Source organism: Canis lupus, chromosome 18 (genome assembly GCF_048164855.1).
Source record: "Canis lupus baileyi chromosome 18, mCanLup2.hap1, whole genome shotgun sequence".
In the NCBI taxonomy this organism is placed as follows: Eukaryota; Metazoa; Chordata; class Mammalia; order Carnivora; family Canidae; genus Canis; species Canis lupus.
The window spans coordinates 14677043-14699332 of record NC_132855.1 but is presented as its reverse complement, the minus strand read 5'-3'; the positions used below and the strand labels follow the sequence as shown (position 1 = coordinate 14699332).

The 22290-nt window shown below is 37.5% G+C and overlaps 1 long non-coding RNA gene across 1 annotated transcript in view; it reads left to right on the top strand.

The window, feature by feature from the left end:
• LOC140609451 (uncharacterized) overlaps nucleotides 1-15537 on the top strand; it is a 95636-nt gene extending 80099 nt beyond the window's left edge. The window contains exons 5-6 of the long non-coding RNA XR_012011282.1: nucleotides 13286-13317; nucleotides 15298-15537. This is a non-coding gene — a long non-coding RNA (uncharacterized lncRNA). The remainder of the gene's footprint in view (nucleotides 1-13285; nucleotides 13318-15297) is intronic.
• Nucleotides 15538-22290: the final 6753 nt, after the last annotated feature.

Here is a 22290-nt window from a genome sequence, read left to right as displayed (position 1 = left end):
GAGCTGGTCCTTCCTGCTAGCTTGCAGCTGGGAAATCACCCTGGCCCATCCTTTCCCCTCATGGTAAAACCTATTTCATTTAAACATGGAAGCAAAGAAGAAATAGGACAGAACCCCGTACAGAGTCATAAAAAGAAATATGGATTAAAATGTACCGGACAGCATTCTGAAAGATGATGAGAATATTCCAGAAACATGACCTTTGTCAAAGCAGACAAATACTGTGACCCATATTTCAAATCAAGTTAAAGAACTTTTAAAAAATGACTGGAGCTTTAAGAAATGGAACAAATCAGAACTGGATGCACAGAAATGATATGGTTAGGCCACAAAAAGATACAAAAGGATTGCTAACCCAGGAGAGAAGTTTAAAAGAAAAATTCTGAAATGGAAACCAAATGAGAAGGTACACAAGAAAGATTAAACACCAGAGAAAATAAAATAAGGGAAATGTGGGAAGTAATGGAGAAAGTTTTTTAAAAAAAATCAAAGAGGACACCTGGGTGGCTCAGTGGTTGATCGTCTGTCTTCGGCTTAGGTCATGATCCAGGGTGTTCTGAGATCGAGTCCCACATCGGGATCCCCAGAGGGAGCCTGCTTCTCCCTCTGCCTGTGTCTCTGCCTCTCTCTCTGTGTGTCTTTCATGAATAAATTAATAAAATCTTAAAAAAAAAATCAAAGAGAATTTTTTAAAGAGAAAATTTTAAAATGATTTAAGGGTAAGTGATACATATATAAAAGTCAAGGAAAGGAAATCAAATATTCATATAATTAAGGACACCAAAGAAACTGGAACAGAATAAATATTAAACAATCATAATTCAAAAAACATTTCCTAAAATAAAAGACGAGTTTTCATATCCAAAGGGCACATCATGTACTTTGGAAACACAACCCGGAACCTGTTCAATTGGGTTGACATATCCTAATAAAACCAAAGGACTTTAAGAAAAGAATCTGAGAATCTAGACAAAGTGTCATGTTATTTTTGAGGGAAAGAAAATCAGATTTGGATGATATCCTGACAACTTTCTTTTGAATCTAGCAAGCAATGGAGCAACATGTTTAAGGTGTTCAGGGAAAGAAAAATATGAACCAGGATTTTTATATTCAGTGAAATTCTTTAACTATGAAGTCCACATACAAACAGTTATGAATATGGAAGGACTATGGAAACACTGATTCATGAACCCTTCCGTGAAGAATCTCATAAAAAATGAGCTTTAGACAAACACCGATGATAGAAAAAGCTTCAGCATAAAGGCTGGAGGTGACCCCTGAATATATCTAACTACAGAATTAAATTAAAACATAGATATCTGGTGACAAAATATGCAAATTTTTATGCTCTAACATTGTAGAAATACTAAAATTAACAAAATGTGGAAGGAAAAGGGGATGACTAATTAAAATGTTAAAAATTATCAATTGCATTATTTGTATTAGCTGGGAGTAAAATGATATCCTTTAAACTGACAAACACGGTCATAGAAGTTCAATATACTTACTTTTTAAAGATTTTATTTATTTATTCATAAGAGACACAGAGAGAGGCAGAGACACAGGCAGAGGGAGAAGCAGGCTCCATGCAGGAAGCATGATGCGGGACTTGATCCCAGGACCCTGGGATCACACCTGGAGCTGAAGGCAGATGCTCAACTGCTGAGCTACCCAGGTGTCCTGAAGCTCAACATATTTTTAAAACATCTCTTATTAACACTAAGGTAATTCTAGGGGACTAAAATTGTATAGTGAGAGAGAAAGAAGGAAAAAGAAAAAGGTTACTAGTAAGTTCCGTAATGGTCATACTGGTGATCAGTGATCCTATCTAAAGAAAGAGAGGATTAAGAGCATGATGTAAAGGTGTTTGTAGCCATTAGAACAACATCTTTCTAAACACACACACACACACAAACACATACACACACACACACAAATACTCCTTCCTTCAAAAGAATAAGGAAAGCAGACATGCAATATAAGATTTTATTGTATCAATAAATACACATATTATCTCACCTATTAAAGAACAAGATTTTCAGACAAAGTAAACCCAGCATTATGCTTGATGCCTGAAGTGTATCTAAAATGCATTATTCACAAAGGTTAAAAAACAACAGGAGTCTCAAAAACTTACCAGAGGCATTCAAAGCAAAAGAAAGTAGAGGTCCTAATCTTGTTAGAAGACAAAGTAGAATTCATATCAAAGAGTATCACCTGAAATAAAGAGGGACACTTTTTACTGCTAGAGGCTACAGTTTACGACAAAGATGTGATCATTGTTAACTTCTATGCACTCAGTGACAGCATCCATTTTCATAAAGCACAAACTACCAGGGGAAAGAGAAATAGAACAAACATTGAAAATGGAAGACTACCAGTTTTCTCACAGATACAGATAGATTACCGACAAAAACTTCCTGAGGATAGAGGTCTAAAAACTTCATAATGTAGGACTTATAGGTATATATTAAATAATGTAACTTCTTTTTTGGTTGCTTATGAATTATTTATGAAATTGATTGTACAATCAGTAGGCTTCAAAAGAAACTGCACCGAGTTCCAAAGAGCATGTGTGTGTGTCTTTAAGACAAAAAGGCCCTTGCACTTGCATAATAAAAAGAAACAAATTACTAGTCTGAGAAGCACTGAGACCACAGAAAGTGCATGTCTACATCGGATGCTTTGGAGACAAAGGAAAAAGTATTTGCTGATGGGTTTGGTATAGACAATAACGTCAAGAGGAACCAAGGACATGGACTAGATTCTGGGCATCAAGCATAATAAATGGGGGGGGGGTTCAGTTATTGAGGTGGGAGGGACCAGGAACAAGGTTAGTGAGGACACAATTCTATTTTGATCGCGTTAAAAATGAGCTGCTTGTTTGACATCCAGGTGGGCACTGGATACGTTCATCTCCGTCCCCAGCTGCCTGTCAAATGTTCCTTTTGAGCACACCTTGTAATCTTCCTGAAAGGAGGTCTGTTCAACAATTTTGCTCCACCTCATTACTCTCCCAAGACGCTCTAGTGCTGCGATGCTTCATTGTTCTGTGTGTTCCACTGACCTCAGCAGCTGCCCGGCAGCCCCACCCCTTTCTCTCACTCTCTGACTTAGCTGGAGACTCCTTATCCTTTTCCCTCATCAATGGCTCCAACAGAACATAAGAAAAGCACATTTCCAACAAACACAGAGTGTTAGTTCTTGCTAAACAGAGCTCTCTTTCATTTTCAACACCACTTTATCCCAATAAATGTGCAACTGCCTTATCTTTCTAAATTTGGCTTCCAGCAGTTGCTTTTGCATTTACTTGGGAGCCGTAAAGAATCTTGTTACCTGCTGGTATTAGAAACAGGTAAGCTAAGACCGATGTCCTGTTATCACCCAGACCTTAATTTGATAGCTTCTCTGCTTTTCTTGTGACAGAATCAGTTTTGTTTTATATACTTCCTTGATATTTGATCACATTTCACGAAATCCAATACCAGTTCTCAGACCAAGGGTCTGAGAATGTCTGGAAAAGAATCAGATTGGGGGAAAAAAAGGAGTCTGCAGGTCTACTATGCAGGACAGAGGAGTCATGACTCTAGACAATTTTTTAAAAGACTCCGGTAGGTCTTACCTTGGGTCAAAGCACCCGAGTCAATGATAGAGTGAGAGTGGAAATCTAGAAAAAGGGGCAGAGCCAAGTCACCACCACATCTTCCTGCCATCATACATCTTAGACATACCTTAAAAAATCACCTGGGATGGAATCTCTTGACTGTATAGAAGTAACTGGTGTTCTTTGCTTTAAAGATAACATACTTCAGACCCAGACACTTAGCTAAGTGGTGGGGTGGTTAGAATTAGATTCCTGACTCTGGGCATGGTATTTCCTTCTGGGTCCATAATTAGGATTGCCTAAACCGCTGTCATCACTACTTTTGGATCACTGATCTTACAGGTTCTGCACAATAAAAGAAGTGAGGGCAAGAGACCTCTGGTTGGACTAGAGGGAGAGGAAAATTGAAATAGAAAAGAGGAGGGAAAAAATTTATAAGGATTCCTGGGTGGCTTAGTCAGTTAAGCATCAGACTCTTGATCTCAGCTCAGGACTTGATCTCAGGGTTAGGAATTCAAGCCCTGTGTTGAGCTCCATGCTGGGAGTGGAGCCTATTGAAAAAAATATCTATCAGGTATGAATCTATACTGTATTCTGTGGTGTACATTTTGTAGATGCTATCTAATTTAATTATCATACGAATCCAGTTGAGTAGATATATCCCCAGCTCATAGGACAGGAGAAATTAAATAATTTGCCAAGCTACAAAGAAGCTTGTAGAAGTTAGAGAGAAGTTAGACATTTTTCCCCTGTGTGCGGTTTCATTGTGCATAATCGACCCTTTCTGATGACCAGAATTGAATGTTCCTGGATTTTCTCTCCAATTTATGTTTAGTCTAGCATGGAAAGTTTCCAGCCAGAAAATTAATTTAAGTAGCAAGCAAAAACAACTAGCTTAAGAATCAGTTTGAAAGTTTGAATCAATGTAATGCATTTTGGAGCAAAATTGAAATAAATATTAACATATAAGAAATGTTGGACCATATTTTGATTAATTACTTTTTGCAATTAACAATTACTTGGTCAGTTTTAGAAGTCCTGTTGAGATTTTGAATGAACTGACATTAGATCTACATATTAACTCATAAAAATAATCAAGGCGTTTTCAGTGCTCAAGAGCAAGATATGTCCCTCCACTTATTCAAGTTTCCTTTTATATTCCTCAGTAAATTTTGTAGTTTATATATGTCTAGAACATTCCTTTTAAAATTTATTTCTAGCTTTTAAATACATTATTGCTACTGCAAATAGGATTTTCTTGTTATACCTTCCATTCTATTTTTCTTAAAATATGAGAAAGATTTTACATTTTTATATCTGTAACTGTAATCATACTTAGCATGTGATTCTTGTGGGGCATTGGGAGGGTTTATAGAGGAGAAAATAATCATATAACTTGCAAATGATGATAATTTGTCTCCATCACCATATGTCTCTTATTTCTGATTGTTTTCACATAGTTTTGGCTGGAAATACAAAAACAACATTAAATGACTCTGTTGAGATGATTCAGCCTTGTCCTGTTTCTGGACAAGGAACACTTGCAATATATTTTTAAATATGTTTGCTGAATATTAGTTTAAGGTTTTCTCAGTTGGTTTATAGATATTTTTGTACTTATGCAACAATCAGATAATTTTATCTTTTGACTACATGATGAGAACTTTGTAGGTTTTCTGTATCCCATCATCCCTGTATTTCTGAAATGAAGGCAACTGAGTCATGATTAGTCATTTAAAATATTGCTCTAATTATTCTATTTAAGATTTTTTTTAATCATATGAAAGAGCTCTGTTTTCCTTTTTTCACACAGGATTTGAAAGTAATTTTATGTCTCTTTTTTAAATGAATTTGAAACATTTAATCATTTTTATATAGGACAGTTCATAAATTATTTGCTCTAGAGGAGATTAACTACATTAACTTAAAGAGCTTGGAAATTTGGATACCCCTTTTTAAAAATTCCTTTATCAATTCCTGATATCTTCAGGCTTTTTAGTTTATAGATTTTTAAAATTTGCATTTTCCTGGAAAATTACCCATCTCATCAAAATTGTGTGAATCTATTACCAAAATATTGATGATTACACATACTAAATGTGCTCAATCTCCTGCATAGCTAATTTTCATTGCCAATTTACTGTATTTGTCTTTTTCTTATACATACTGAAAGAATTATGTCAATTTTGTTATTTATTGTCCCTTTTCAGTGACTCACCCTTAGGTCTATAAGTTCTGATTTTATGTTTTTCAATATATTAGTTCTCATTTATATTATTATTTTTATATGTTGAATTAAATTGCTAATGTATTTATATTATTTCTTTTAAGTCATAATGGAAACATTTAAAGCTAGGAATTTAATCTTTTTTTAAAGATTGTATTGACTTTTTGAGAGAGAGAGAGAGAGTGATAAAGAGCATAAGCATGAGTAAGGGGAAGGGCAGAGGAAGAGGGAGAAGCAGACTCCCCACAGAGCAGGGAGCCAGACAGGGGACTCAATCCCAGAACTCTGGGATGATGACCTGAGCGGAAGAAGACACTTAACTGACTGAGCCATCCAGGCACCCTCGGAACTTAATTTTTAACTACAAATTAACTACATTATATTTTTTATGTGACTTGTTCTTGCTATTTTTCTTTTTAATTTTGCATTTGCCCCCAAATTCTAGAATATTTTTTATTAAGTATTTTTTAAAGCTTTTATTTATTTATTCGTGAAAGACATAAAAAGAGAGAGAGGCAGAGACACAGAGGGAGAGGGAGAAGCAGGCTCCATGCAGGGAGCCCAACATGGGACTCGATCCCGGGCCTAAAGGATCCCACTCTGGGCTGAAGGCGGCACTAAACTGCTGAGCCACCGGGGCTGCCCCTAGAATATTTTTTAAAAGATTTTATTTATTTATTTATTTGAGAGACAGAGAGGACATGAGTAGGAGGGTGGGGAGGGGCAGAGGGAGAGGGAGTAGCAGACTCCCCACTGAGCAGGGCCTGACCTAAGGCTGGATCCCAGGACCCCGATCATGACCTGAACTGAAGGCACAGGCTTACCTGACTGAGCCACCCAGGTGCCCCACAGGATACCTCTACAAGTATTTCTTCTTGGTGAATTAATTTTATTTACTTAATTTTTAATAAACTCTAAGAAACCTTTTCCATTAAGTTACACAAATGTAATTATTAATCATTAATTATTTATGTATTATTTGTTACTATTTTTAATAATTTTTTATTATTAAAGGCTTATTTAATTTACAATTATTCATAGACTCAGCAATTTGCCTGAAGGGCACAAAGTTAGAAGCAAGCATGCTTACATTATTGTTTCTATTATTTACACAGAACATTGGAGTCAAGTGTGTAAGCTTTGAAGTGTAGCTGACACAGTTCCACCCAGGCCCTACTTTTCTCTTGCTATGGAGGCTTGTGTGTTGCTTAGGATCTCAGGGTCTCAATAACATTTACAAAAAAGGGGCCAATCATACATATAGATACATCTTTAGATGAGATAATGAAAGTAAAGAACTGTACATAATACCTGGCACAAATCAAGACCTCAATATTAATAATAATATTCTTTTTCTTGATTTCTGCCTTAATCAATCAAAAGTTATGAATGATGTGGTAATGTTTTCCCCCAACACATTTTCCTCAATTTCCCCATTTTCTAAGATTCTGTTTTACATATTTCCCAGCATAAATATGGATAATTACTATGTTTTCTCTTTATCAATGCAAATTAAACTGTCTATTGGTAAAATTTGCCTTGAATTCTCTTTTCAGTGATAGTGACATGCCTATCTCTGTTTTGGGGTTTGTTTGTTTTTTTCAATTGAGATAAATTTGGTGTATAACATTGTGTTAGTTGTCCTTAGTTCTGTGGTTCCTTAATACTTCTTTCTTTTAAACTTTTCTGCCATTTTGTTACATTTGTTTTGTTTCTAGATATTATATATTTACATCTTTTTAAAAACATGTTTTCATTAGGTAAATTTTTACCCATTTATAATTAGTATCACAAAAGGTGGTTGACCACAAATTCTGTGCAGTTATATCCCTGTTTTAATGTTCTTTCTTTTGCCTTTTATCTTCCTGGTACAATGTCTCTCTTCCATTATTATTTTGAAAATTATGTTTTCGTAGATTACCTTTGCCTTTATTGAAAAGCTAGTGTTTAGTATTCATGATTAAAAATGTCACAAAGCGGGGTGCCTGGGTAGCTCAGTGGGTTAAGCATCTGCCTTCGGCTCAGGTCATGATACCAGGGTCCTGGGATGGAGCCCCATGTAGGGCTCTTTACTCAGCTGGGAGTCTGCTTCTCCCTCTCCCTCTTCCTCACCCCACCTCTGCCCTGCCTTGTGCTTCTCTCTCTCTCTCAGATAAATTGATAAAATCTTCAAAAAATATGTCACAAAGGAAGTAGCATCCATTCAAACACTGTTATAGAGGGTAAGGAAATTAGTGCACATTTACTTTTAATCAGAACTCTCCTAACACCACAGATTCTGTAATAACGATTTTATATTTAAACATAGATTTCTAGCATTAAATTATTATTTGTATTACATCCTTATACTCCCAAGAATATGTTTTACATTTTTAATGTTTTATAATTATATTAACAATAATTACTTTGTATCAAGAATAAATTTACATGACAAAAAACTCTCCTGGTCTCTAAAGATATTTTCCTACTTTTGAGTTCTTTACATTAATTCTTAATTCTATTAATCAAAATATATGTTTGAGTAACTAAACATTCTATTTTATCTTATCTAAATAAAAATTATAATTGCTTTACATAGAAGTAACATCCCCCCTCAAAATTGCAATTGATTTTGCAAAATTGATCAATCCTGGTCTTTCTAAAGATACTTAAAAAGCTGCTACAAGCATTAGTGTGCAAGTTTTTGCTTAGACATAAATTTTCATCAGTTGGGTAAATACTTAGGAGTGCAATTGCTGGATCATATGTTAAGACTGCTGAGTTTCGTAAGAAACTGGCAAATGTCCTCCACAGTAGTTGTACCATTTCACATGCCAATCAGTAATGAATGAGAGTTCCTATTTTTCAGCATCCTTACCAATTCCGCTATTGTCAGCTTTTATGCATTTTAACTATTCTAATGTGTAATGTTATCTTATTGTTATTTCCCTTATTTATTTTTTTAAATGCACTGGAATATTTATTTTTTTCACAACTTTCTTTTTTCTAGGGCACGCATGGAATCCAGTCATTTTCTTTACGTCTGTATACTTGGCTATATTTTCAATGCAAACCAAGTATTCTTTAGTTGTATCTTCTGATTATTGCTCCTATTCCAATTGTTGTGACTTATTTCTTAAGAAATTCATAATTCTTAAGTTGGATTTCCATTCACTATCTTCCCATTACTATTATCTGTAACATTTTTTTCCTTCCTTCCTCTCTTTCTTTCTTTCTTTCTTTCTTTCTTTCTTTCTTTCTTTCTTTCTTTTCTTTCTTCTTTCTTTCTTTCCTTTTTTTCCCCTGGGGTTTTTTTCTCTACGTAAGACAGCTTCTTAAATTTGGCCCTTAGGCCTCTTACTTGAGATTCTGAATTTTTAATTCTGTCTTTCAATAGAGGCTTTTAATTCAGGTGTTAGATTCGTTTAGCCAGGTTTTTTGTTGTTGTTGTTGTTGTTGTTGTTTTTTTTTTTTTTTTTTATGGCATCCATTCCCTTTTGGATTCCTGTCTCTATTTCATCTCTTCTTTTGTAATGGTTCCATGTCCCTGCTTTCAAAGCTTGTTTTATTCATAAAATCATTTCTATGATATGATTTCCTTCAAGTGTTCAAAATAATGAGAAAAGGATAATCTGGATCTAGTGTTTGCCAACAGTTAGGTTTTATGGTTTAGCTTTCCTTTTGCCTAATTAGTTGTAATTTAAAAACCTCTTTACTTCTTCTTAGAAAACATAAACTATTGATGGGATGTACAAAAATTTTTAATGCCCATGATGCATTGTGGCATTTCCCTCCAGGGGACAATGTAGCAAAGCACCACCACGCTTACCTGTTATTACCTGACTCATTGTTTCCTGAAGGGCATAATCTCTGAAGCTACTTGACTGGAGAAATTCTGGAGTGAGGTGGGAACAAGTCTCACTACTTGAAAATAATAATTTACTGTAACAGAGAGGTTGATTTCCTATATTTGGATAATAAAGGTCTGGGTTTCTGATCCACAGGCAAAGATTGCTAGTGAGAAATTTTATATTTTATACTTCAGGCAAGAATATTTGCCTTCCCTTAGGTGAAAAACCATATGCCAATGTCTCTTTCATATTCTAATTCTCATTTCTGTTTCATATGTTTTTAATTAATGAAAATGCTCCCTATGGTCAGGCAATATGTTGACTGTCAGCCTTAGTCTTAGATATAGTTACAAATTATAACTTCCTGAATTCCCACAGGTATTCCATTGGGAACTGGGCAAAACTGAATTTGAGAAAGCTAGCCAAATGCTATCACATAATGGTTTTAAAAAAAGACATTTCAATAGAAATATAAGATATTCTTTACACATATCTCTTATAAGGTAGATAGTGCTTGCAAAACACAGAAGAAAAATTTAAAGATTCACAGCAGGTCATAAATAAATTATGTCTGCAGTGATTGTATTTAATAAATGAAATTTGCAATATATAGTATTAGTCAAATAAAATGTCTGAGATGCAGGTATTAATCCAGTACTGTATGAGCATTGTTATGGTTTGCTCAGGGACTGAAACAGGGATTCTGAGATGCATAAGGAGGAACAGAAAATAACTGAATGAATAGTAGCAATAAATAGTAATACAGAAATTATAAAGAAGTGCTTTTTTAAAAGATTTTATTTATTTATTCATGAGAGACACAGGGAGAAAGAGGCAGAGACATAGGCAGAGGGAGAAGCAGGCTCCTTGTGAGGAGCTTGATGTGGGACTTGATTCCAGGACCCCGGGATCACGACCTGAGCCGAAGGCAGACGCTCAACCACTGAGCCACCCAAGTGTCTCTATAAAGAGGGACTTAAAGCCAAAAATTAGAGGTCTCTAATAACCTCCCTTCATTCATAGGAATTATTGGGAAATAAGAAAATAATCTTTAATCTATATTTTATAGCTTTATACAGGTATAATTTTCATACAATAAAATTCACCCATTTTACATGCACAGTTTGGACACTTTTGGGAAATATACATGGTCATGCAACTACCAGCATTCTCAAGCTTAATAACATTTCCATCATCCCCTCCCAAATGCTCCCTGCTCCTCCTGGCAGTCGGTCAAGGCCTCTGGGGACCCCTGGTCAGCTTCTGGTCACTATTGCTTCTCCTTTTCTAGAATATCATATAAATGGACCCATACTGAACATAGGCTTCTGTGACTGGTTTCTTTCCCTCGGCATGATGCTTCTTAGCCATATCTCTATCGTTAGGATTTCAGTAGTTTGTAGTAGGTCTTTCTTTATCACTGAGCAATATGCATTTTATGGATATCTCACATTCCGTCTATTCATTCAGCAGTTCATGGACATGTGTGCTCCTTACAGTTTGGGGTGTGAATAACATTGCTATAAATATTTGTATAAAGTTGATCAGCAGACAAGGATTTTCATTTCTCTTGGGTAGTGAAATTGTTGGGTCATGTAGTAAGTTTATATTCTACTTTTTAAGAAACTGCCAACATGTTTTCCAAAGTAGCTGCACTGCTTTGCAATCCAACTAACAATGCAGTTGGCTTACTGTTGCCCCATGACTTGCCAAAGCTTGATATCATCAGTCTTTTTAGTTTTAGCAATCCTAAATGTGAGAAACATTCGAAGGCAAAGCATGTTTGCATGTCCTTCCAAGCTTGCTGGGTCCTCTGGAGTCTCACATATACATGCATAGTCTAGCAATCCTCCAGGTATGCATGGAAACTTTAGCATCTGTTCCTCGACAGATCTCCTGGTTCTAGCTCTCAAAATCTTTCTGTATTCTTCCTGAATTCTTAGCTGTCCTGCAACCTACTCCAAAGTAAATCAAATTTCTTTGTCTGGTGAAGTTATAGGTTTTAACTACCCAAGCATAGAAGGGGCGGAAATGGTCACGTTGCAAGAAGGCCACCATAACTCACCATTATTTACCAATGGAGCGTCAATTATTCCTGAGTAAACCTTTTCAAGTTGTTGATTGCCTTTGGTCAATTTCCTATGCCCGGACATTTTTGTTTTAACTAATGTTATCCAGTTTGTATTTGTTTTTTTGTTTTGTTTTGTTTTGTTTTGTTTTGGAGGGAGAGAATCTCTCCCTCTACCCAGTCCCCAACTGGGCTACTCTCAGAAGTAAGGCCATTTAGTCCATTTCTGTGAAATGGGAAATAGTTGGTAACACTCATGCCCCTAAGCTATGCAAAGTGCCATATCTACCCCAGCCATGCTGTGTAGGCTAGGAAAGAATGATGGCTGAGGCTAGAGAAGTAACAGAATTGGGAGTTTTCAGGGGCATGACCACTGGTTTGTTCACACCTGGTCAGAGAAGAGAGTAGAGAAGGACAAATCAGAGCAAGAGTGAGTTTTATCATGAGCTTGGGCGAAGAGTCAAGAAGAGTATGAAGAATAAAAATGATGAATAATTTAGTCATCTGTGGATGTATAACATGTTATTTTAAAGATAATAGCAGCCCATTCCTCCTTCTCCTCAGTTATGATTCTAATATAAAAGAAAATGACCGAAATTAAAATTAAGAATAAAAGGAAGTTTCTTTGTTAAATATTTTTTTTTCTTTGTTAAATATTTAAACAGGCCAGAGGGAGAAGTTATAACATTTGCTTTCTCTTTTAGTACATTCAAAGTCAAAAAAAAAAAAAAAAACTTTCTGGCTTGGAGGACTGAAATAAAAATAAGATAAGCCTGATAAATACTTGATACTATCTCCAGGTGTAAAAGACTATAAATTATATTTGGGTGATAAATTGTGATAGGCTTCTGGATAGTAGTGCAGCGGCAATTGCTTATCACTTATCGCTGTTTCTAAGTATACAAGGTACTGCTGTGATAGTTATTGCATTATTTCCTACCCTCTCTTAATTGATTAGTATAAACACACATTCCGTGCTAAACTTATTTGGTTACTCAGGACCACAAGAGAGTATTATACGGCCAGAACATGGGTTTTGTGGGGGAAAAAATTGTGTGTAGACAAAACCTTATTATTATCACTACTTCTGTTATTATCTGCCGACTACCTCTTTTAGACTCTAGTCACTGTATCCTCCGCCTTTCATAAAATCACCTGTACCTCTGAGATAAAGGAGTCTACATGAATAGCTTACAAATGGGCAAATGACTATGTACCCTGAGTATTCTCAGAAGGGTAAATGTTGTACGTGGCTCTGACAAAGAGAGGAAAATTATACGTGCAACACAAAATTGTCCTGATAATAGCAACAAGGAAATCTAAACGCAGCCATTCTAAATGGAGCAGAATGACAACTCGCCCACCACGTTTCTGCCGGGTTTTGCTGATTAAAGCTCAGATTTTATTTTCTCATTTGTGTTTAAACCAATTTTTCATTTAGTTATGTTAATAATAATTACTATTATATTAATATCTCCCAGCGCTTTATACATTTTGAAACATTTTCACTTGATGTATTCGATCACAACAACTCTGCTATTTTCCTCATCATACAGATGGCTTTCGGAGGAGTGAAGTAAGAAAATCGGTGAGTGGCTCTATTAGTCATAATTCTATCCAGTGGGGAACCCAGAATTTGCACTGGGGAATTTTTTTTTAAGTCACATCAAATACATATTTTTCCCATCTTGCATAGTGGTGCGATCGATCTCTGGAGAAGACATCATTTCTTTTGTAATCAGAAAAATGGGGGCATCTGTGTGGCTCAGTTAAGTGTCTACCTTCGGCTCAGGCCCTGATCCCAGGGTCCTGGGATGGAGCCCTGTGTAGGGCTCCTTGCTCAGCAGGGAGCCTGCTTCTCCCTGCCCCTCTGCCCCTCTCCCTGCATGTGCATGTTCCATCTCTTTCTCAAATAAATAAATACAAATAAAATATATAATCAGAAAAATGGAGGCATTCAGAATCATCAATGAGAGTCATCTTTTTTTTTTTTTTTTTTTTTATTGTGTTGTTAGATGCAGAAATCCTGGCAAAAAAACAATTCATCCAAAGATTAAGTGCAGGGTAAACATCCACAGTGAGGGAAGGTAATTTAGAAAACTCACAAACTTTTCATTTGTTTCTGCAGTACTTTATCTGTACCTATTTGACACCTTTACCCAAGTCTATTTTGGTCATAATTTTCACTCCAGATATGTTGATATTCCTACTGAATTATAAAATTGCCAAAGGCAGAGTTTATGTTATGAATTGTACACAGCGCTTTACCATAATGCCTCACACAGTATAATTCACAAGAATTGTTTGTTAAATGAATTAATTATACAACCCGGTTCTTGTTGGTTTTTTTTTTTTTTTTGTATTATAATTAGATTTCTTTGGTCTATAAACAGGAGCTATCGGTTTGGATGAGCTAAGACGGAACCATAAAAACTGAAGAACATGTGATAATGAACCAGTGTAGATGATGTGTGGGGAAAAATTAGCGATATCAGGGAAAGGAATGAAAAAGCAAGTCGGGGAGAACTGGGAATTAGCAAGAGGAAGGATAGTCAGTCCAGAAAAGGCTGGTAAAAAAACACTGATTGGACTTGACCATGTCTGCCTTTAATGGAGTTTAAGTGAAATTTCATCCTGAAACCACTCCAGACTCCTACCTTCCTGTCCACTAAGCTTTTGAATAATTCATCTTTATAAGGAGAGGGGAATGATAATGGACACAGCAGCAAGCTTTTGAATAAGAACAGGTGGATTTGTAGTGACACTGTCACATTATTCTACAAAAACACTGAATGCCAAAACCCCTGGTTTTGTCAGCTACACTCATTTTCCCATCTCCTTCTGCTGGGTAACAGGGCATCCCTTTCTTCAGCCTTACTCCCCATGGTAAAATATCTTTCCTGGACGAGTCCACGGAATAAGCACCCTTATAAGGTTCATCCTAGCTTCCTCCCTGGAAGTTTCTAAATTAGAGGTGGGGGGACTACTGGCAGCTCCGTTTCAGGGCCCTTCTCAAAACTGGTTTGAATCAGAGTCCCAAAGAGAATGAAATTTTGGCTGGGTTTAGGTTCAGTTCAAAAGATATTTTGAATGCTGATTCAGTAGCTATAAAAATAGATTTGTTCCAGCTCAAACTGGTTTACTATTTTTGTTAAAAAGTTTTAAATAATTGAGGGGAGGAAATGAACGTTTGGGTTTATAAAGAAGCTTTCAGACAAGGCCAGGAGCGCAAGTGGCTTTTATGTACAGGGGGCATCAACCCCTTGATGGGAACACAGACTTCTAGAAAAGGGAGAACGCGAATGAGACCAAGCACACTGTTTTGCAGACTTGTGGTGCTCCCCACGGACCCTAGGAGGGAGTGGAGAAAGCTGGCCAAATTAGCTGGCAGAAGATGCCAAAGCCAAATGGGGAATTTTAAAAGTAGAAAAGACTTTTAATCAGGAGGCCGTACCCTGAGGGAGATCAAAAGCCCGTTAGATACAACTGTTATGAGGGAACTGAGTGCTAAAAGGGCCATTTGGATAATTAAAGCCTCATATATGACTTTTATTGCCTCTACCCTCAGATGCCTCTGGAGAGAACAAAGTCCCCGTCTGTGTAGATGGAGATATGAGCAGGAATCCTGGTACGGAGCCCACACTACTGACAGCAATGAGGTCTGAAGGCTACCGATGACAGGTTGGCCACCAGTTATATCCCAGAGCTTAGAGCCTGGCAGCCGGTCCCCCATATTCCACCTGAAGATAGGTGTGTGTGTGTGTGTGTGTGTGTGTGTGTGTGCGCACTTGGCTGGCCTGCACAGTGGTTAAGATTCTCATGATGTAGTGGTGGGGGGGCAATCCAGTTCTATGACTTCCCTTGGAAAACCAGACCTGGAAGCTCTGGCTTTTTTTTTAAATTAATTAATTAATTAATTAATTAATTTATTCACGAGACACACACACAGAGACAGAGGCAGAGACACAGGTAGAGGGAGAAGCAGGCTCCCTGCAGGGAGCCCGACGTGGGACTCAATCCCAGGTCTCCAGGATCAGGCTCTAAGCTGAAGACGGTGCCAAACCGCTGAGCCACCCGGGCTGCCCAAGCTCTGGCTTTAAATTTCCTCATAGCAGCATCTGTCTCCTTTAGCCAGGTCACCATAAGCTCAGGGCTTGCATTATTGCTTTATTTTTTTGATTTAACTGTTTAAAATTAATTCGTTAATTTATTAATTATTATTGGAGTAGAGTTGACACGCAGTGTCACATTAGTGTCAGGTGTCCAACATAGTGATTTGACGACTCCCCACTTTATGCTGTGCTCACCACAAGCGCGGCTACTATCTTTCACCACACAGCGCTGTTACAACACCATGGACTATATTCCCTAGGCTGTGCCTTTTATTCTGGTGACATATTCATTCCATAACTGGAAGCCTCTATCTCCCCTGCCCTACTGATGCTCATTTTTAAAAATAATAGTCTTCATTTGCTTGTCCATATAAAGATAGAAAACTAAACAATTGAAAATTAAACAAAACTGAACATACAATTTTTCCTACATGTGGTCCCTGTCACCTATTTGCATTACCTGCTTCATCTTTGCTGCAATTTTGATTTGGTCACTCTTTTTTTTTTTAAGATTTATTTGTTATTTCAGAGATCGAGAGAGAGAGAGAAAGAGAGAGAGAGAGAGAGCTTTCTAGTGGTGGGGAAGGGGCAGAGGGAGAGGGAGAGAGACTCTCTAGCAGACTCTCTGCAGAGCATAGACCCAACACAGGGCTCGATCTCATGACCCTGAGAGTGTCATCTGAGCTGAAATCAAGAGACAGCTGTTGAACTGACTGAGCCACCCAGGTGCCTCTGATTTGGTCACTCTCCATAGAGAAAATGTTCAGCCAAGAACTTGTTGAGATTGTATTGAACATACCAATAAATAAAACCTGATGTTATTTTTTTCATATATTTTTGCCAGAAAATGGATTGTTACTTTTCTTTTTGGTTGCTCTATATGAGATCATAGTGTGATGGCAAAGAAGAAAAGAGGGGTTCGAGGCAGGTGGCCTCGGCTAAAACTCCAGCTCTGTCAATAATTCCGGGTGCACTGAAGGCTCTAGAGTCACATTCTGGTCACAGCCTCCTCATCCCTAAAAATAGGTGTAATAAAATCTATCACACAGTGAGCCTCTCAGGATTAAGTAAGAGCATTGCACAAAGCTCCTAACACATAATAACTGCTCAATAAATGACCAATTAATCATTAAATTTTATATTCCAGCTCCAGATTTAATCAAGATTTGAGGGCAATAAAATCAGGCAACCTGAAGGAAGTTGGGTGGAAATGGGCTGCAGAGTATAGAGAATGTAAGAGAAATGAGGTCACTCTTTGAGAGGCTAACTATAAAATCAAAATAATGAACTTGAGTAAAGGTCCGCAAACTTTTTCTCTGAACCACCATCGTAAATATTTTGGGCTTTGCAGACTATGAGGTCAGCATCGCAGCTACACAACTCTGTCATTGGAGCATGGAAACGGGCATAGACCAAAACATAAAATGAATGAGCGTGCATGTGTTCCAATAAAACTTTGTTTATGGACATTCAAATTTGAATTTCATATCATTTTCACATGTCACAAAATATAATTATTCTTTTGTTTTTTTTTTTTTTCTCCAGCCATTTAACGAAATACAAAACTACTCTTAGTTCTCAGGCAATACAAAGTCACATGGCAGCCTGAATTTGGCCTATGGGCCATAGTTTGCCAACCCCTGCCTTAGAACAGGAGCATGAAAAGGCATTGAGAAAATATTCTAGTTCACAGAGATAGGACTAACTTAAATTAACTTTATATCCAAATAATCAGAAGCAAATAGAAAGTCACAGAAGCAAATTTTGGCAGAGTAAATCCTATAAACGTCTGCCTGACCCAAAGCCCATCTGGAAAAACTGGCCCCATCTGGAAATGGATGTGTTGGGCTAATGTGGTCTGATGCTAATCAACAGCCAAACTACTTTCACTCACCAAGTCATCTTAATTTTTATTTGGCTTTTTTTTTTCTACAGAGTTGCCTATAGGGAGAGAATGTACTGGTCAGGCTGACACAAATATCTGTTTTGTTTGACAGTTCTTTCTTATTGCAAATGGATACATTGTGATCTTAATTTGCTCATCAGACTTCTGTAAATGTCTTCCTCGCCCCCCCAAGCCTGAATCAGCATTTCCAAATCCAATTAACTTGGGGCTATATATGAGAGTGTTTTTATGAGCCCATGTGGCTGAGGGCCAGTTCCTCAACACTCATTAATTTATGAAGATAATTTCACTTTAAAGGGCCTTTCGATCTGGCCAGGCAGCCTTCCGTGTAAGCACCACACTCACGCTGTGCTACATGTTCTCCATCACAACTTCACTCTTTTCAGAAGGTTAGTGTGGTGATTCATTGAATTATTGCAAGTAAAGTAATAATGGCATATAGGAAGTGCTCAATTAGTATTTGCTATTATGATGATCATGACTTTGATTATTGACAGTTGCTGTCACTTTACCCTTATAGCTTAATTATACCCACTAATAGACCTCACTGCTTTTTTACATCCCTGATATTAAAATATTATAATTCATTTGATATGGGTTGCTGAGATAGAGGGAATTACAATAGACTGTCTCCGATTCCTGAATTTAAAACTACTCTGAAACAGTTCATCTTTCTATACGGTGTTAAAAGAGCTTTCTACTTAAATCAAGGTCACATGTAGAAGAAAGAGAAAGAGGGTCTCAAATGCATTGAGTGCTTACTCTCTTCCAGAACCACCAGGCACTGACTGCCACATCCATTCCTGTTCGTGGGAGTCCTGTAGGTGGTTATAATTATTCCCTCTGTACCAACAAGGAAGAGGATTGCTCAACAAAGTGAAATCCTGTTTTTAAGGTCATAAAGCTGGGATGGTGTGGCTCCAGGGTTTGAGTGAGAGTCTTTATTTCCATCTTTTTTTTTTTTTAATTTACTTGAGAGAAAATGAGATAGAGGATTAGAGGGAGAGCACAGAGGGAGAGGGAGAAGGAGAAGCAGGCTCCCCGCTGAGCAGAGACCCTGATAAGAGGCTTGATCGCAGGACCCTGAGATCATGACCTGAGCCAAAGGCAGACACTTAACTGACTGAGCCACCCAGGGGCCCCTTCCATCTTCTTTTTAGCAGTATAGTTCCATTTATACACACACCCTGAGTGCTACAGTTGTCATCTAACTCACAACTAAACATGCTATGAATTTTACCACACAATGCTATAATTTTGATCTAAGCTCCCATGTCCTTTTAAAAAATTAACAAAGGGAAAAGATAATGTTTGTATTTAATGCTCACGTAGCTACCTTTTCCGATATGAATCTGAAGCTTCTTGACTGCAAACTTGAAGGCTGTCTGCTGCATGATGACAAGCAACTCTATCAGGTTCTCAAGCTCTGGGTTTCTCCTCGTTGATGCTTTGGGTAAAGGATTAGTCCTCTACAGGAGAGGATGTAGAAAGGGCCAAAGAAAGAATATACCGCCCCACAACTTTAAGCCAATAGCGGTAATAACTAATAAATACTTAGGGTTTATGATGTGCCAAGATTCCACCCAGAACTTTCCATGTACTTCTCATTTAACTGTATCACATTAAAAAGAAGGAGGGACTATTATTAGTTCCATTTTGTAAATGAGGAACAGGGTCAGTGAGGCAACTTGCTCAATATAAAGGAGCTGTCTAGAGTCTAGTGAGATTAAAATACAGCCCTATTTGACCCCAGAGCCTATATTTTCACCAAGACGTCTCCTGATAGTTTGTATTCCGTGTTTATAATTATAATTATTACATTACTATCTACTTATTCAAATCAATGAATACAAGTGTCACCTTACAATATCCTAAACAATGTTCTAAAATTACCATATATTCATAAACATAACATGATATCAATTATAAGGTGACTTCTATTTTCTTCTGAAAGAAAGATTCCCTCAGGGGTGCCTGTGTGGCTCAGTGGGTTAGACATCTGACTTCAGCTCAGGTCATGATCTCAGGGTTCTGGGACCAAGCCTCACTGGGGCTCCCTGCTCAGCGAGGAGTCTGCTTCTCCCTTGCCCACTGCCCTCCCCCATCCCCCATTCATATTCTCTCTCTCTCTCTCAAATAAATAAATGAAATCCTTAAAAAATATGTTTTGCCAATTGTTCTAGTAATTTTTTTTAAAGATTTTATTTCTTTATTTGAGAGACAGAGAGTATGAGTGAGGAGGAGAGGGAGAAGGAGAGGAAGATTTTCCACTGAGCAGGGAGCCCGATGTGGGGCTAGATCCCAGGACCTGATCAAGACCTGAGCCAAAAGCAGGTGCTTAACCAACTGAGCCACCCAGGTACCCAGTAATAATGTTTTTATAACAGAAGGATCTAGTTCAGAATCACACCTGTCTGTTTTGTCTCCTTCAATATGGAGATGTTTCTTGGCCTTTCCTTGCCTTTTTGGTTTATAAGCCAATCTATTTTGTAAATTTCTTCAATTTGAGTGGTGATTCCTTGTGATTACATTCAAGCTTTGTAATGTTGGAAGGATCATCACAGAAGTAATGCCGTGCTCTTCTCAATGCTTTCTATCAGACAGCAAATTATTTCCATTTGTCCTATTATTAATCATGTTCCTTTGATCCCTTTCTTGAGGTTACATATGCCAGACTTCTTCATGGTAATGTTATTCCTTCTCTCTTTTCCAATTAAGTATTTCTGGGGGAAGGCACTTTGAATATAACAATATCTCATTTTCATCAAATCTTAAATCTATTCGCCTATTTATATCTATATGGATTTATGGTTTCCAATTTTGTATTTATTATTAAATGGGTTATAACACTTTATTATTTTCATTTATTTATTAAAGATTGATTGATTTGACAGAGAGAGAATGAGAGAGCACAAACAGGGGGAGCAGAAGGGGGAGAAGCAGGCTTCCTGCTGAGCAAGGATCCTGACATGGGGCTTAATCCCAGGACTCTGGAATCATGACCTGAGCCTAAGGCAGACGCTTAACCAAGTGAGCCACTCAGGTGCCCCTATTATTTTTACTTATTTTGATATTCCAATTGTTCTTGATTAGGCCAGTAGGAGCTCATTCAAACTAACTTTTCTGTCCTTCACAGTTGTCACCATCATTCTTTGAATGCTTCTTTGTTTTCTAGCCCAAGATGTTCCAAGGTTCTAACTGTATTTTCCCTATCCAGCCATGCCCATCTAATTCAAAATCCACTTTTCCTATTAATTCTTCCTGCACCCTCTTTTCTGCTGCTCTTGGAATCTGACTCCCTTTTTATCATAGTCCATTTCCAGGTGCTTGGTAAAACACAGATTGCTGGACCACCTCCTGGTTTCCAATTCAGGAGGTCTACAGTAGAACCCCAGAACTGCATTTCAAGCAACTTCCCAGGTGTTTCTGCTGCTGCTCTGGAAACCCCACTCAGAATCACCACAGAAGAGGCATACTCATACATGGAAAGAGCATGGGCTTACAGTCAGAAGTTTGAGCCTCGTGCTGCCACTTGCTGCTAGTATGACTGGGTATTCTGGGCCCAATTAGCTCATCTATAAATGGAATTAATCCTTACAGGATTAAATGGAGGCTCAAAGAAGGTAATACATAAAAATGCCTCAAGTGAGTGCTCTACATATAGTAGAAACTCAGTTATTATTAGCTCCACAAACCAAATGCAGTCCATGCTACTGATGAAGGCAATTTTCTGACTTCTGTGTTGTGTGGCTATGGAACTTTAGTCCTTGAAGGAATCAGTGGATGGATTATCTCCTTTATAGCCAAGACACTGAGAGGCAGTGCACTCAACCTGCTTAGAAGGCTCCCTGCTGTTTCATCTGCTTGTAAGCTGGTCATTGCAAGTTTGCTTCTCCAGAAGGTCCTAAAGTGTTCCTCTGGGTTTATTTTCCAGTGGTTTCCAATACTAACAATGATAATGATAATAATCATCATTTTTCTGACAGGGGAGTAGAGATATGATCTGCAGGGTACTTTACATGGGTAATAGTGCTTAAATCTAATAATGAGCCTGCAGTAAAGGTATTATTATCTCTTATTTCCTAGATGAGAAAATTGAGGTGCAGAGAGGTTAAGTGACTTTCTCATGCTCCCAAAGCTGGTATCAAACGGCTGTCATCTAACCCCTTTGTGTCCAAAAATGAGCCATGCTGGGCACAAACTCAGATGACAGCAGCTACGTTCAAGAACACTGCAACACACATCCCCATTCCCTTTTTCCACTGTCAAAGTGATACGGAATGCAAGTAAAAAGTTATAATAAAATTAAACAAAATAGATTAAGACAATGTTACCTAATTCTCTACACACAAATAAGAATCCCTGTGGCCAAAACAGGATGGTCTCTGGGTCACAAGGAAGTTTTTCAGACAAGTCTAATCAGGACATGCTATTTGGACCTCTGGCTTTTGAGTATTTTTTTCTGTGTCAGAATGCCCTTTCCCCCTTCCTTGTACTTTCATGGTTTCACAAACTCCTTCACAGTCCCCAAGAACCCAGCTCA